The 14,770-nt window shown below is 41.0% G+C and overlaps 1 long non-coding RNA gene across 1 annotated transcript in view; it reads right to left on the bottom strand.

Annotated features, from left to right (window-relative positions):
- LOC116583296 overlaps positions 1-4,633 on the bottom strand; it is a 68,773-nt gene extending 64,140 nt beyond the window's left edge. Inside the window, exon 1 of the long non-coding RNA XR_004282672.1 lies at positions 4,505-4,633. This is a non-coding gene — a long non-coding RNA (uncharacterized LOC116583296). The remainder of the gene's footprint in view (positions 1-4,504) is intronic.
- Positions 4,634-14,770: the final 10,137 nt, after the last annotated feature.

The following is a 14,770-nucleotide window of genomic DNA, read 5'->3' as shown; positions in this document are numbered from 1 at the left end:
AATTAAACCATCCAGCACAGACCCCCAACCACTTTTAACCTTATAGTATCTGGGTTTTTTTAAATTTTTTCAGTGTTCCAAGATCCATTGTTTATGCTAAGACTGTGGCCCCATATTGTACAAATACGTTTTAACAAAATGCCACCAATCTATACATATACTAGTTTTGTGATCTTTTTCCCTAACCTGAATTTATTGATGTATCCATATAAACTATCAAACCCATAAACTGATTATTTTTGTGGCAATGATACATTTCTTTAATATATTTAAGCACCCTTGAGCTCTTATGCAAGCAGATTTCTAATATTTTCCTCTGTTATAAAAAATGGCTACTTTATACAAATAGCTATTGTTTCCCTTTTTGAGTTAATTTCTTAAGTGTTATTCCCCAAATGAATTAATGAGTCAAAATGCATAATCAGTTCCTTAAAAAATATTGTCTTGTTAAATTAATGTAGAATAATAAATTGTACTAGCAAACATTATGCAGTGTAATCTTAGTCCATATGGCATTAATCAATCTGTTACTAGCTTTTGTTTTCTTCCGGGTATATAAGGGATTAAAAAGTACAGCTTCACACCAAGACATCTGGCTTTAAAACAATTTAAGTCACAAAGAAATACATATTTTTTGCTTTCTCACCATCCTTCCCTGACTCTTACAATCCCACTCTTGGAATTTCTGGCTAATGCTTCCCCAGAAGTCCACCTGCCAAACTTGTGATTACTCTTTGCCTTCCATAATTTATCCAGTGTAACCCCACGTTGAACTTTCTATCACGGAATGGGGAGGGTCTCTGGACAGGATAGGCCACATCTCAGGGGTCCTTGAGAGGCCTTGGGAGTCAGCCCACACTCCAAAATGACCTTTTGCCTGAATGTGGGCCAGCCCTCCTTACTCCAGAACCTCTTGGGGGAGTGATGAGGTCACCACCACATGTCAACTTCTCCATGGAGCTCTCTTTTCCTTCAGCTCTTGACATCTTCAACCACTCTGCTAAGAAAGACTGCTCTCTCTTAGCTCTTCAGAAAATCAAGATTGCGGCCGTGATTTAAAGCTATACTCGAAGACCACCTCCTCTAAGAGACCTCCCTGATTTCCCTAATAAAAGAGATCTCACTGCCCAATGGCCAAGAAGCCATTTGCACTACTTTTTGTATCACTTTAATTCTTTTCTCATTTGTGAAGTGATCTGTGCTCATTGTAGAAAATTTGAGAAATATGGGAAAGATTAAAGAAAGCATCACTCATTCCCACAACACAGAGAGATAATCATTGTTAACATTTTCCCATGTTATCCTGTTAGCCTTTCTGATGCTTTTTTTTAAAACATAATTGAGAGCATACCATGAATACAGTTTATTTTAACTTAACATTTTATCATGAGCATATTTTCATGTTGTTAATTTTTGATGTCTCATTTCAACATGAACATAAATTTCATTGTGCAGATGTACTATAATTAAATAATTCTCAGTTCAATATCTGGGTTGTTTCCAACTTTATATTATTATACATTATGCTATAATAAACACCCTTAAATGTAAATCTTTGTCTATATGCCTGACTATTTCCTTAAGATGGGTTTCTAGAAGTGGGAGTACTGTAGTGAACTCAACAATGCTTTTGTTTCAGAATTAGAAGAAATTAAGAATCCTCTCCTGAGAATAATGCAATCAAACACATAACCACACTTTTGCATACACTTGCAGGAAATTTACCTGAAGCTCAAGTATGGATTTCCTAGGAGGCCAAGGATCCCTAGGTTGAATATATTTGAATTATTAGTTCACAGATATAAAAAAAATTTAAGGATATTGATAAATACTCCTAATTTTTCTCTTCTGTCCCACTTTTACGGTATAGATACTACTTTATACCTTTTACCATTGTTATGTATGTCTTATCACCTCTACTAGACTATAAGCTCTTAGAGGACAGGGTCATGTCTGATTTGTCTCTGAATTTTCCACAGGACCAAAAAGAGTACCTAACCCACAACAGATGCTCAGTAAAGGGTCTTGAATCCACAGCTCAATTTCAAAGTCAGCGAGTCCAAGGAAAAGAAAGTTTCAAGTTTGGCCATCTAGAAAGTGATTTGGAGTATGCTTCATACTCATGATGAATGCCATCATGAGATCGTCAAGGGAGCCTTTATCAAGCGTGATAAGCAGAATGGGCATGCTATTTTGGATAGCTAGAGGGAAAATGCTGCAGACAGATCTTCAGGTTTCAAAGTTAAGTGCTGAATGCTCCATTCTCCGCTGTATGTAGGTGGTTATTGCCTGTCACTGAGATACCAAGGACTCTGCACCAGCAATTGGCCGCCAGTTGCTTGCCAGTGAAGTATTTTTAAGAACCAATGACCTATATTAACTCTGTAATTAAAATCATGTAACAACTGTATTACCAACCTTAGTTACCTTTTTGCACAATAAGCACTTTCCAAGCAACATGGAAGGGAACAGTTATCTTGTGGCAAACAGGCTTAGTGGCCAGTCCAATAACCACCCCCCACTTCTATGAGAAGATACTCACTCTAATTTGGTTTGGGTTGGCAATGGGCCCAGGCTTAAAGGGTGACTATGATAAATGAGAAACCAATTGAGACAATTCCATTTCCCCTTTCCAGGTACAGACTTAACTCACATAATGATTGTATAGTTAATGACTTTTTATCATATAGGTCTTGAAAAGCTGTACCACTTTTTGAACGACTCCCTTTCCCCCCCAATATATTGACTTTTTCACCCCTAAAACATACTAAACAGATATGCTCTGAGGGGCAATATGACATCATTTCTGCTCAGGCTAAGTCACACTCACCAATTTACTCAACACACATTTACTAGTCAGAGCAGATCATATGGAATAAATTTGAATTGAGCATCATGCTTGAATGAGCCCAAAATGTTCTGTTTTGCATATGGACACCAAGTGAGAGTGATGAGGAGGCTATCATCTATATTTCTGTAGTCTTCATGCATGTGCAATTTTACACATTTCAAAACACTCTCCTGTTTATCTTTTATTTTGTCCTAGAGGCAATATCTAGGCTATAACTTGATATTTAAATGCAGTTAGAGTACAAAATAACCGTGAACCCTCTTTCTAAACTTGGAAAGCTGGTGAAACAAGTGGTGTAGACAAAAAAAAAAAAAAAAAAAAAAAACCCTCACCTTCCAAAACATGACTCCCTCGCCCTCTTGGCCACCATTCCTATTGAGTTTACTCCTTCTACATTATTTTGTGTACAAACTATATTTATGTGCTTTCAAATTGTGCTTCATTTCCTATGTAAACTTGTTTTCATTCTTTACTTGATATATTTTCTTCTCTGTGAAAATTGTGTTGGTATCTGGGATTGGGACAGAACATATTATAAATTTTCCCATTAAAATTAATGGAATTTTTTAAAATTAAGAGCTTTCCACTTTAGTGGCAGAGCTTTCAAGAAGGAGTTAAAGCCATTCAGTGAGGGACTGGGGGACTCACTTCTCAATCCACCTTGTAGCTATGGATAGAAATGAGAGTCACTTCCCGCCAAAGAGAGTTCATGTCTCCTGGGAAAGGTTCTTCTCCCCATTATAAGGAGAACAGTTTTCTCCATTCCTCATCTTCCTACCCTGAATTTTGCAGTAGTTTACAGAATGGTTCACATAGGGCTAATGACAGTCTTCATGTGAACTTGAGGGAGAAAATGACCGGAGAATCACAGTGTCAACCCAGCACCCTGACTTGGTAGAGTTAAAGAAATAGTCCCAGAACCATTCACCAAAGACATTTGTATGTAAAACGGACTCTACTTAAGGATCAAGTTTATATCACAACAAAGTCAAAAAACTCAAAATTGACTATCAGACATTTTTATCATTATAAAATATTTAGGCTACCCCTCTATGTTCTTTAGCCATGTGACTTGTCTACTAAAACTCTTTGCTTATGCAGTTTGGGGATCATTGTCTCAAGGCCTTCCTGAGAGTCACCATGTGATGCAAAGTCTTGTGGTGCTCTACACTTCTACCTAGGTGGGCAGCCACTTCTGCACAGTGTTATTCTAGATTTTGTTATAAGGTGGGCCAAATACTCGAGTCACTGGCAGAGGTTTTGAACTATCCATCCTTGCCTCCTCCCTCATTCCACAGTCCCTCTGATGAAGGGAGCAGAGATTTAGTTCACTGCAGTGAATTATGGCACCACTTCAGAATGTAGACAAACAATCAGTTTGGGTTTTAAATAATAATTTTTTCTGTTTCAAAATGTTAGGGTTGGGAAGGACACTGTGCTTGTGTATTTGAAAGAACATAGGATTGGAACTTGGAAGACCGACATTTCAATCCAACTGAGCTATTTATAAGCATCTTGGGGTCCCAATGGTTTTAAGTGTGAAAACATGGGAAAGGGACACACTAGAGAATTCTGAGGGCCCATCCTGCTTTAGCAGTTTCTACATGAGGAATATGGGACCTCAAAAGCCAGGTGACGTCATATTTAACTTACCACATGTGATCAGGTGTCTTTCAAATTTTACTTCTGAGGCTTGATTTTCAAGGTTAATTGTATACTTGATATTTGTTCAGATGCTCTATTTCCTTCTATTGCTTCCAAAGTTATACAGATCTTAGTACCAACACTGCAGGCAAAAGGAAGAAATGACAGGTTATGAATTAAACCGAGTGAACAGATATACTTACACATGAGGGGAAAGTATGTACAGAGCTATTCATTGTGGCTTTATTTGTAATAGCAAGAGAGTAGGAACAACATAAATGTCCATCACTAGAAGACTGGTTTACCAAATTATGCCATCTTCCTAAGATAGAATACTAGGCAACCATTAAAAAGAATGAGACAGATCTTCATGTACCAATATGAAATGTGCTCCAAGATAGAGCGATAGACATACAGACATGTATGTCTTTGTCTATGTATACTGCATATATATTTATAGGGTGGTGTGTTATGGTGCTCAATAATGTGTATATTATGCTGTCATTAATGAAAAAAATATATATATTTGCTTGACTATATATAGAGTATTTCTGGAAATATACACAAAACAAATGATAACAATAGTTGTCTTCTGGGATGGGAAATAAGAATCTGGGGGATAAAGACAGGGAGGAAAATTATGTTTTATTATTTATTTTTTGCGTCTTTTAAACTTTGTACTATGTGCATGTATTGTCTGTTAAAATACAAGTTACATCATTTTTTAAAAGATTAAACAATCTTTTAAAGAGAACTACAGAGTTAAATGGGGTGTGGCCACACTGGTGGGTTTCAATTGTTCACACGTTTCCTATTCTGAACTGCTAACAGTCCCCTATGTCTCCCTGGGCCTAGATTACTTTCTGTGTCCTAAAGCTGTGATGATGAGTGGAATTCTGCTTTGGAAAAGACCTGCTCCTGCCTGAGTCTCACACTTCCCACAGGTACTCATTAGACCTTGGGTGCTGACTTTTGAGCTCATTAGAGAAGAGCCTGCTTTCCCTTCTTGGAACGAGCAACCATCATTGGGCAATTGCTCTTGGACATCTTTGACTTTTTCTGGCCTAAGTAAGAAGCAGCCTGGATTTGTGGCAGCAAGAGCGTGGGTATTGGAGTCAGACAGACCTAGGATGGATCACTAGATCCACCTTGTAATAGTGAATGCTAAACTGTGTTCCCAGCTTCTCGTCTACACAACAAGGTGATGGCTACCTCTTCACAAGGTTTCTGTGACACATTAATGACATTAGCAAGATGCACAGCAGCGGCTAGATAAACATCCATTCTTCTTCTCCCTACCTCTTCACTTGCTTCACTGTCACCCATTCATCATCACCCTCCTCTGTTTTCACAGTGGTACCTCAGTTGGTGTTTCCTGAACAGTTTTTCAAGAATGGTGATTTTCAGCCAGAAGCAATTGTGCCTCCAGAGGACACTTGACAGTGTCTGGAGACATTTTGTTGTCACAATGGGAGGAGGATTGTCACTGGCATCTGTGTGTTGAGACTAGGAATGCTGTTCAATATCCTTCAAAGCATTACCAAGTCCTGTTGAGTTTCCTCCTGTATATTTCTCCCACCCTTCCACTTCTCTCCATTTGTATCTAGTACAAACCATTATCACTGTTCATCTCAATTATTAGCCCTTCCAGGCCATTCTGCATACTCTGTAGCAGAATTACCTTTTCAGTGTAAATATGAACATGGTAACTTCCCTACTTAAAACCTATCAATAGGGGCACCTGGGTGACTCAGTGGGTGAAGCATCTGCCTTTGGCTCAGGTCATGATCCCAGGGTCCTGGAATCGAGCCCCGCATCGGGCTGTCTGCTTGGCAGGAAGCCTGCTTCTCCCTCTCCCACTCCCCCTGCTTGTGTTCCCTCTCTCGCTCTGTCTCTCTCTGTCAAATAAATAAATAAAATCTTTAAAAAATCAATATTTCACATGGCTTCATGGGTCAAGGCAAAATTATTTGACATGGCCTAAAAGGTCATATAGAGTCTAGTCCCTGTCTATCTCTCCAGTCCCTTCATGTCTTACCCTCCCTCTTCTAGGCTCCAACCACACTGACCTGATTTCAGTCCCTTCTATTTGAGATGCTCTGTCCAATCCCAGGGCTTTTGTACATGTTGTTCCTCCCACCTAGAATGCTCCTATGGTAGACTAAGTATCAGCTCCCCAAAGATGTTCATGTCCTATCCCCAGAATCCATGAATATGTTGCTTACATGGCAAAAGGGACTTTGTAGGTGCGATTAAGCTAAATATCTTCAGACGGGGAGAACATCCTGGATTATCTGGGTGAGTTCAATGTAATCAGAAGTGTCCTTATAAGGGAAGGAGGTAGGTGGAAGAGCCAGAATCAGAGAAGAAGATGTGATGATGACAGTAGAGATTACGGAGGGAAGACATTGGGAGATGCTATGATGCTGGCTTTGAAGATGAAGGAAGGGGCCAAGGGCCAAGGAATGTAATGGAGGTAGCCTTTAGAAGCTGAAAAGGCAAGGAAATGGATTCTCCCCCTAGAGCCTCCAGAAGAAATGCAGTCTAGCTGAAAAGCTTGGTTTTAGAACTTCTGACCTCCAAAACCATAGACAATAGATTTGTGTTGTGTTTTTCTTTTTAAGATTTTATTTATTTATTTGACAGAGAGAGAGAGATCACAAGTAGGCAGAGAGGCAGGCGGGGTTGGTGGGGGGCGGTGGGGAGCAGGTTCCCTGCTAAGTGGAGAGCCCGATGTGGGATTTGATCTGAGGGCCCTGAGATCATGACCTGAGCTCAAGGCAGAGGCTTAACCCACTGAGCCACCCAGGGGCCCTAATTCGTGTTGTTTTAAGCTACTAAGTTTGTGGTGATTTGTTATAGCAGCCATAGAAAATGGATATTCCTCTCCTCTTCATCTGATTCCTACTGTCCATCAGATCTGAGCTCCTCAAAGAAACCTTTTCAACATTCTGACTAGATCAGATCTACCTAACATAGGTCCTTCTTTTCAGCTTTTGTCACAGTTGTGAGACTGTTGATTACCCCACCTAAAAGCTCCATGAGGGTAGGTACCATGTCAATTTTTGCCCATCTAGTTTATCCCCAGGACCTAGCACAGTACCTGGCATACAATAACCCTTAATAAATGTTTGTTGAAAGAAATATAATAAAACTCTAAGAGTAGTTGTCATAAAATGAGCTTCCCAAAAATGAACAGAAGTGGCAGTATTAGACATTAGGAACAAGTATCAAAATCTCTCAGAACCAGTTTATAATAACAACCTCTCCCTGGGAAAGCTTTCAAATATACCTTTATTTCTTCTGAAAAATGGGGGTATTCTTGTTGAAACTTTGGTTATCACACCGTCCTTCAGACCAAATTCTGGCACAAGTTTACATAAATAAATCACTGTAAGGTCCTTTACAATTTATCAAAAAATACCACATATATATTTTACTTAATCCTCAAAACAATCCTGTGAGTCAGACTCAACCAAATGTTGAAAACTGATGCTCCTAGGAATTAAGTGAATTGCCCAATGAACCACAACACCCAAGAAACAAAGCTAGATCTCAAACCTGGCCCTTTTGCCTGTAAATGCAGCATGAGTCCCATTACATTGTGCCCTACACTATGCCCCAGTGTTTTGAGAGGTTTCTTCCTTTCAGTGTTGAGCACACTATACGTGGGTGTTGTTCTTCTCTGTTAAGCAGCTCCTAAATAAGCTGGCCAACGCCATTCTGCATTAAGGGCATTGTGGGTAATTTTGTAATACTCCAGCTCTACTTTTCATAGAATCAAAAGAGTTGCTTGGAGTTGGTGCTTTGGGAGAACAGAGATTATGAAAGAGATGAAGGAATTGGAAAAAAATTCCAGAGTATGGCTATGAGAATTTGTGGCTGAGGAGGGGAGAGCCAAAATCACTGGAAGAAGGAAAGTCAAAGTACAGAAAGGCAGAATATTGGAAAGGTTATTGACACGATATGGAAATCCCCAAGAATCAGGACAGGAGAGTATTAGAGCAACAGTACAATGTTAGAGGAGAGAGAGAGAGTGGCACAGAGTTGGCAGATGACTGTAATTGGGAAGAGTGGTGGGTGGTGAAGTGGTCAAGCTGATGACTTGACATTCAACGATGGGGATGGGGTGGTATTAGTGAGGAATAAGAGAGAGTGATTTGGGAAACTGGAAATAAATAGCAAGGATAGGTACTTATCCCACCCTCCAGTCTGGGGATATGAGGAACATGAGAGAGAATACAGCCACCATCTGAGAGGGTATCAGGAAAAGCTGTGTCCTCAAGGGAAAGTCAGGTATCATGTAAAGCAAGAAGCTAAAAGTAACATTCAGAGATTTATAACAGAAGGAATTTTGTTTATGACTAAATAAGAATTCCAGAGGGTGCAGTAGAAAAGTTTAAGGAGTTGAGGAAAGGTGGACAAAAAGTTCAGGAAGGGGTATGTGTAAGCTTGTCTCCAAGGATTCCCTAAATACCATCTTCCTGTATGCTGACCAAGAGGTAGGGAACCTATTTCTCCTTCCCCCGAGTATCAGTGCTGTCCCCTGACCCTTGGACTACTTACTCCTTTCTGGGACCCAGCTACCATTCTGTGAGAAGTCCAAGCCATATGAAAAGGCTACATGGCTACATGGAAGGCAACCAAGGAACTCTGGTCAACTGCCCATTGGAGCTTTCTGCCAAAAGCCTGCATCAACTGCCAGCCATATCAACAAGCCATGTTAGATATTCTTGTCTAAGCAAGCCCCCAGATGACAGCTGTCCCAGTTGACATCATGAGCAGAAGAACTCTCCAGCTTAGCCCATTCAGCCCACTGAATCATGTGAAATCATAAAATAGCTGGTGTTTAAAGCCATTAAGTTTTTGAGAGATTTGGCAGATTACTGAAATAGGAATGCAAAGTCATCCAGGACCTAGGGTAAGTGTGAGGGATGGCCAAGGAACCCGGAGTTTCTTTTGTGATTGACATCATCTGGGATAAAGTCTTAATGAGTTAAACTTTTTTCTCTACTGAAAGAATGGGATTGCCTTGGAAAGTGTGCCTTCTCCCTATAGTCTCTGCACGGAGTTATTACAATAATGACTTCTTTCCTGCTTTCAGACACAATCTCTGCCAGTGAGACATGCACATATTGCAAGACACAGAACTCCAACCCCAGAACTGAAGAGGAAGTCTCCAGATGAACGGGGATTTCAGGCTGAATCTTAAAATTTGTTTCTGCTTTGGAGGTGTCTTCATCTAAAACCATCACCCAGACCCCTGGGAATTAGGACTGTGTCTCACCCTTCAAGTAAGATTTCCCTCCCCATGCAGGAGAACCTCTGAGTGGTTTTCAGGTTAATATGAAAGAAGCTTAAAGATGCAAATGAACTGAGTAACCATGGCAACAAAGAAGGGAAGAAAACAAAACAAGCCAATTACGCCTCTGCATATCCCTTCTTGAACCATCAAGGTGAGAGAGAACATGGCTGTCAGCAATAATGTCTAATGGCCAATGACCAGTGCAGAATGAGTTGGGGCTACTGGCACCTGGGGGGCAGCTGTGGTAGGGAAGGAAGGCCTTCAGAAGTAACTGTTACAAGCCCATGTTACCATGATGACACATTTGTGGGTAGTGTGTGTGCATGTGGTGTGTGTGTGTGTGTTTTAGTGTTTATTGAGCAGCTGTATATCAATGACTCGCCATAAGGTACATTGTATTTTACTCCTGGATTTTGCTCTGAAAGCATCTTAGACATAGCTCCACTGAAGCCCTTAACTTAGCAAAGTCCAATTGGCATGGGATAGAGCAGTCCTTCAGCTGTAATATACATATACTTCACCTGGGCGTTGTGTTAAAATGCAGATTGCGATTTAGGAGGTTTGGCAGAGGGGCACCAGGATTCTGCACTTCTTCCTTTTTTTTTTTTTTTAAAGATTATTTATTTATTTATTTATTTGAGAAAGAGTGAGCATGAGCAGGGGGAGCAGCAGAGGGGGAGAGGGAGAAGCAGACTCTCTGCTGAGCAGGGAGCCAATGTAGGGCTCAACCCCAAGATCCCGATATTATGACCAGAGCCAAAGGCAGACGCTCACCCAGCTGAGCCACCCAGGCACCCAGGATTCTGCACTTCTAACCAGCTACTCCAAGAACCACACTTTGAGATGTGAAGGTGGAAAAGCTAAGAGTGTGGGTTCTGCATCCAGAACAACGAAGTTCAAATCCTGGCTCTGTATACTAACTATGTGGTCTTTGACAAGCTACTTGGCCTTTCAGTATTTCTCTATTTGTAAAAGTACCAGAGAATAGTGTTTATCATTAAGGGTTCTGGGGTGACCTAAATGAGTTTATGCATTTAAAATGTTTAAGCAGGGGCACCTTGACAGTGCAGTCAGTTGAGCAACCAACTCGATTTTGGCCTGGGTCATGATCCCAGGGTCTTGGGAGAGAGCCCCCTGTCAAGCCCCACATCTAGCCTTGCAAGGAGCCCCGCATTGGGCACCATGCGCAGCAGGGAGTCTGCTTGAGATTCTGTCCCTCTGACCCTCCCCCCTTGCCCTGCTCACACTCTCTCTCTTTAAAGTAAATAAATCTTAGGACGCCTGGTGGCTCAGTCAGTTAAGCCACTGCCTTCGGCTCAGGTCATGATCCCTGGGTCCTGGGATCAAGTTCCACTTTCTCTGCCTCTGCCTGCCACTCTGCCTGCTGGTGCGCTCTTGCTCTCTCTCTCTCTTTCTCTGACAAATAAATAAAATCCTAAAAAAATAAAGTAAATAAATCTTGAAAAATAAAATAAAATGTTTAAGCAGTGACTGACATGCAGTAAACACTCAATATGTATTAACTATTTTAATCCTCTTATGTCTTACAAGCCAATTAAACATTTTCTATGTACTGGGAACAATGTCCTATATGCTTCATCTCAACCATTAGATATTAATTCTCAAACCATGTGAGGAAATTGGTCCCACCTGACAAAGAAAAACAGAAGTTTAGTGAGGTCACAGAAGCTAATGGAGGTAGAATTCAAAGCTCAGCTGTCTGACTTCAGAACCCACAACATCTCTGCTGTGAGTATCATGAAGGAAGAAACTATTCGTGACAGTACCTCAGGGAGCTAATACAAAACCAGCATATATTGGGTGCTCAAAAATATTTGTTGAATGAAGTACCTAACTGACATTTTGCCCGGAATTTAGAGACAAGTGAACTAAAGAATTTTAAAACACGTCCGGTTATACCACAAATGGGAGGATTGGGATTGAAACTTAGATCTCTTATATATAAAGACAATGGACAATTTTCATCACAGAAATACTTTTGACTTTATCTACTGGGAGAGATGAAAGTGGGTAAAGAAGACAGGCCAAGTAGGGCACCAGGGTGGTTCAGTCAGTTAAGTGTCTAGCTCCTGATTTCAGTTCAAGTCATGATCTCAGGGATGCGAGAATGAGCCCCGCATCCACCCAGCACGAAGCTGACTTGGGGTTCTTTCACTCCCTCTCCCTCGGCCCCCACCCCCTACTCATGTTCCATCTCTCTCTAAAAGAAAAAAAAAAAATACAGGCCAACTGGCAAGCAAGCTCTCAAAAACTACCAGAATCAATACGGACTGCTTGACTTGTTCTGAGGATAACTGATCAATGGAAAGAGAAAATTAATGCATTTCCTCATATGAAATTTGGCCAGTTTCCCCTTCTCTGTGAAGCATGTAAAGGGTATCAGAATCATTAACCTTCCTTGCACTGTCAGCGAATGGGTTAAGGGAAGCTTCCTTAATAGTATTATATAGCTTTTAGAGGGTATCTTAGTAAGGGCTCCCCCAATATTGCAGTGCAAGTAGTTTACTTGGGAGGTTTTAGGGGCATGAATAGGAGAGTGGAAAAGTGATTCAGAGAAGAGAAACCATCCAATAAGGAGTACATTATCAAGCCATCTACCCACAATCGATAATTGGAAATTAATCCCAAAAGACAGCTCTGGGGAATGGTATAAAATACAGGTCTCAAAATCTATTCCACATGAGGGGAAAGGGAGCTGAGGTACTCATACCCCTACAGCCAAGAAACATGAGCTGAAGGCTGTTTTCAGGGGCATTAACTCCTTGGCACTATAGGAGTGTACTGGCCCCAGTGTCCCAGAAGAGGTCATCAGGCCCAGAGATGTAGATGCTGCCATTTAGAAGGCAGTGGGACCACTCTGAAATGGTAGAGTTCAAGAGAACCAACAGAGTCTGCTAAAAAGGAGCTCCTTTTGCTGCCTCCCACTATAGCAGTTCCCCAAGAGGGGAATTACATGGGGGAAAATATTACCTACTTGTCCAACTGGGGTTATTGGGAAAGGGAGGTCCCTTTAGAGACTAGGCATTGCACAGTCATTTCCAAACAGTGGGATGCAGGAGATAATGGATCCTATCTATTAGGCTGATTGCTGATAAGCAGCTCACGTCTGTCATCTTAAACCCTGAATTCATTCAAACGGATTTATGAATTTGGTTGTGGTAAAGGGGAAAAGAGGATCAGTACTTGGGGGTTGGGGGGATGGTAAGAGAAGGCTCAGAGGAGGCGTTCTTTATATGTTATTAGATTTGTTCTTAATCCCAGAAGGAAAGAGTATATATATTTTCTGAAATATCAGTGTTTTCCAAAATCAGTGAGGTCATGGAAACCGTAATCTTTGCCATGTGCTCTCCCGGCCACAGTTATGCTAATTAAACCAGGGGGCTCTGGTGAACATGGTGAAATCAGACTTCAGTCTGCGGGTTGGAGGGGGATGGGAAAGCATGTGGAGGCTTCAGCAGTTGCTTTTCCATTCAAGGTTTAGGTATGAAGCCAACTGACCCCCTGATCTTCCTTTTCTTTTCCTGACACCTGGGCCTTGGAAGCTGCCCATACCTCAGAGCATTCAGTGGCAGACCACAAGAAATATCATCACTGTTAATCTGATCTGTCATCACCAGTGACAGGACGGAAATCACTCTAGGATGGTTTTAAAAGTGGATTTGGGGTCTAGGGGACTTCAGATGTTGTTGCTATCTTATCCAGTTTCTTCAACAAAGGGGCTCTGATGCTACTGTGGATTTCCAGTAGTGTGGACGTCAAGAAGCCACAACAGACATTCGCTAGCATTTGGAGCTCTACTTCTAAAGGTGGAGTTAAAATATCAAATATGCTTCCAAATCATCAACAACATCTATTCCAAAGACATTTAAAAGAGTCAAGGGAAGGTAAACTTGTTCTGTGTGTCTGAGCAATCCTGTCTTTCTTTCTGTTCCCTCTCCTTCCTGCCACCCCCAGTTCTCCATATAGAAAATGTCTTTAAAGCATAGAATGGGTCTGTGTATATTTGCATAACAGCAGTCCTCTATATAAAAATAAATCGTGAATAGATTGCTCCATTGTATATATGTGTTGGTATACATGTCACATACACAGATTTATTTTTCTAAGAACAAATGTCTTAATGTTTCTTTTCCTTGAGAAAAATTACCAACTGCCAGATTCTCAAATGCCATGTGGAACTTTGCAGTAACAGAGAAAATATATGTAAAAAGCCACAAAGAAATCAGATACAGCGAGGAGTCAGATTTTTGTTTCAAATAGCCCTGAATCTCCAAAGATTTCACAAGCCAAGTAGAAGGCTATTCTTGGCGTGACTTTGTGCTCTACAGAAGTTGAACAGTGACTGAGACATGGCACAGTGACTAAGTAACCAAGGCTCATTCTTTCCCTGAAGCAGAGTAGCTACAGCCACAGGATTGCTACAGAGTGGGAAAACACAACTTTGGAAACAGACTGTCCTGAGTTCAAATCCAAACCTTTCTACTTACGTGGGCAAGTTTCTAAACCTCTAGGAATCCGTTTCCTCACCTAGAAAATGGGGCTATTCACACCTCCATCACAGGGTTATGGTGAAGATTATCTATATTGTCTGTGATAGCACCTTGACACAAAGTGTCAAGAACTGCAAAAGGTCTAAAACTTTACCTTTACAGGATTAACAGTAGCCAGATTATCAGCATTTTTTGCATCAGTTTCCCAAGCTCCAATTCCTATAGGGGAATGTGGAGGAGGCCACGGGATTCCTGCATATGCAAGTGGGTTTTATTATAGGAGAGGAACGCGGGCAGGTTGAGTGGGGAGTGGTGGGTCAAAGGAATGTATGGGGAAGTTGGCCCTGAGAGATACAAAAAGAACACTCATTTTGGAAGAGGAGGGAAAAGGGGAAGAATGTGGAATAAGACACTGGTAAGATGAGGGGGTGAAGAAGAAACAGGTTGAAGCATTCTAAA

Source organism: Mustela erminea, chromosome X, assembly GCF_009829155.1.
Source record: "Mustela erminea isolate mMusErm1 chromosome X, mMusErm1.Pri, whole genome shotgun sequence".
In the NCBI taxonomy this organism is placed as follows: domain Eukaryota; kingdom Metazoa; phylum Chordata; class Mammalia; order Carnivora; family Mustelidae; genus Mustela; species Mustela erminea.
The sequence above is the reverse complement of the archived record's forward strand: the minus strand, read 5'-3'. Positions and strand labels throughout refer to the sequence as shown.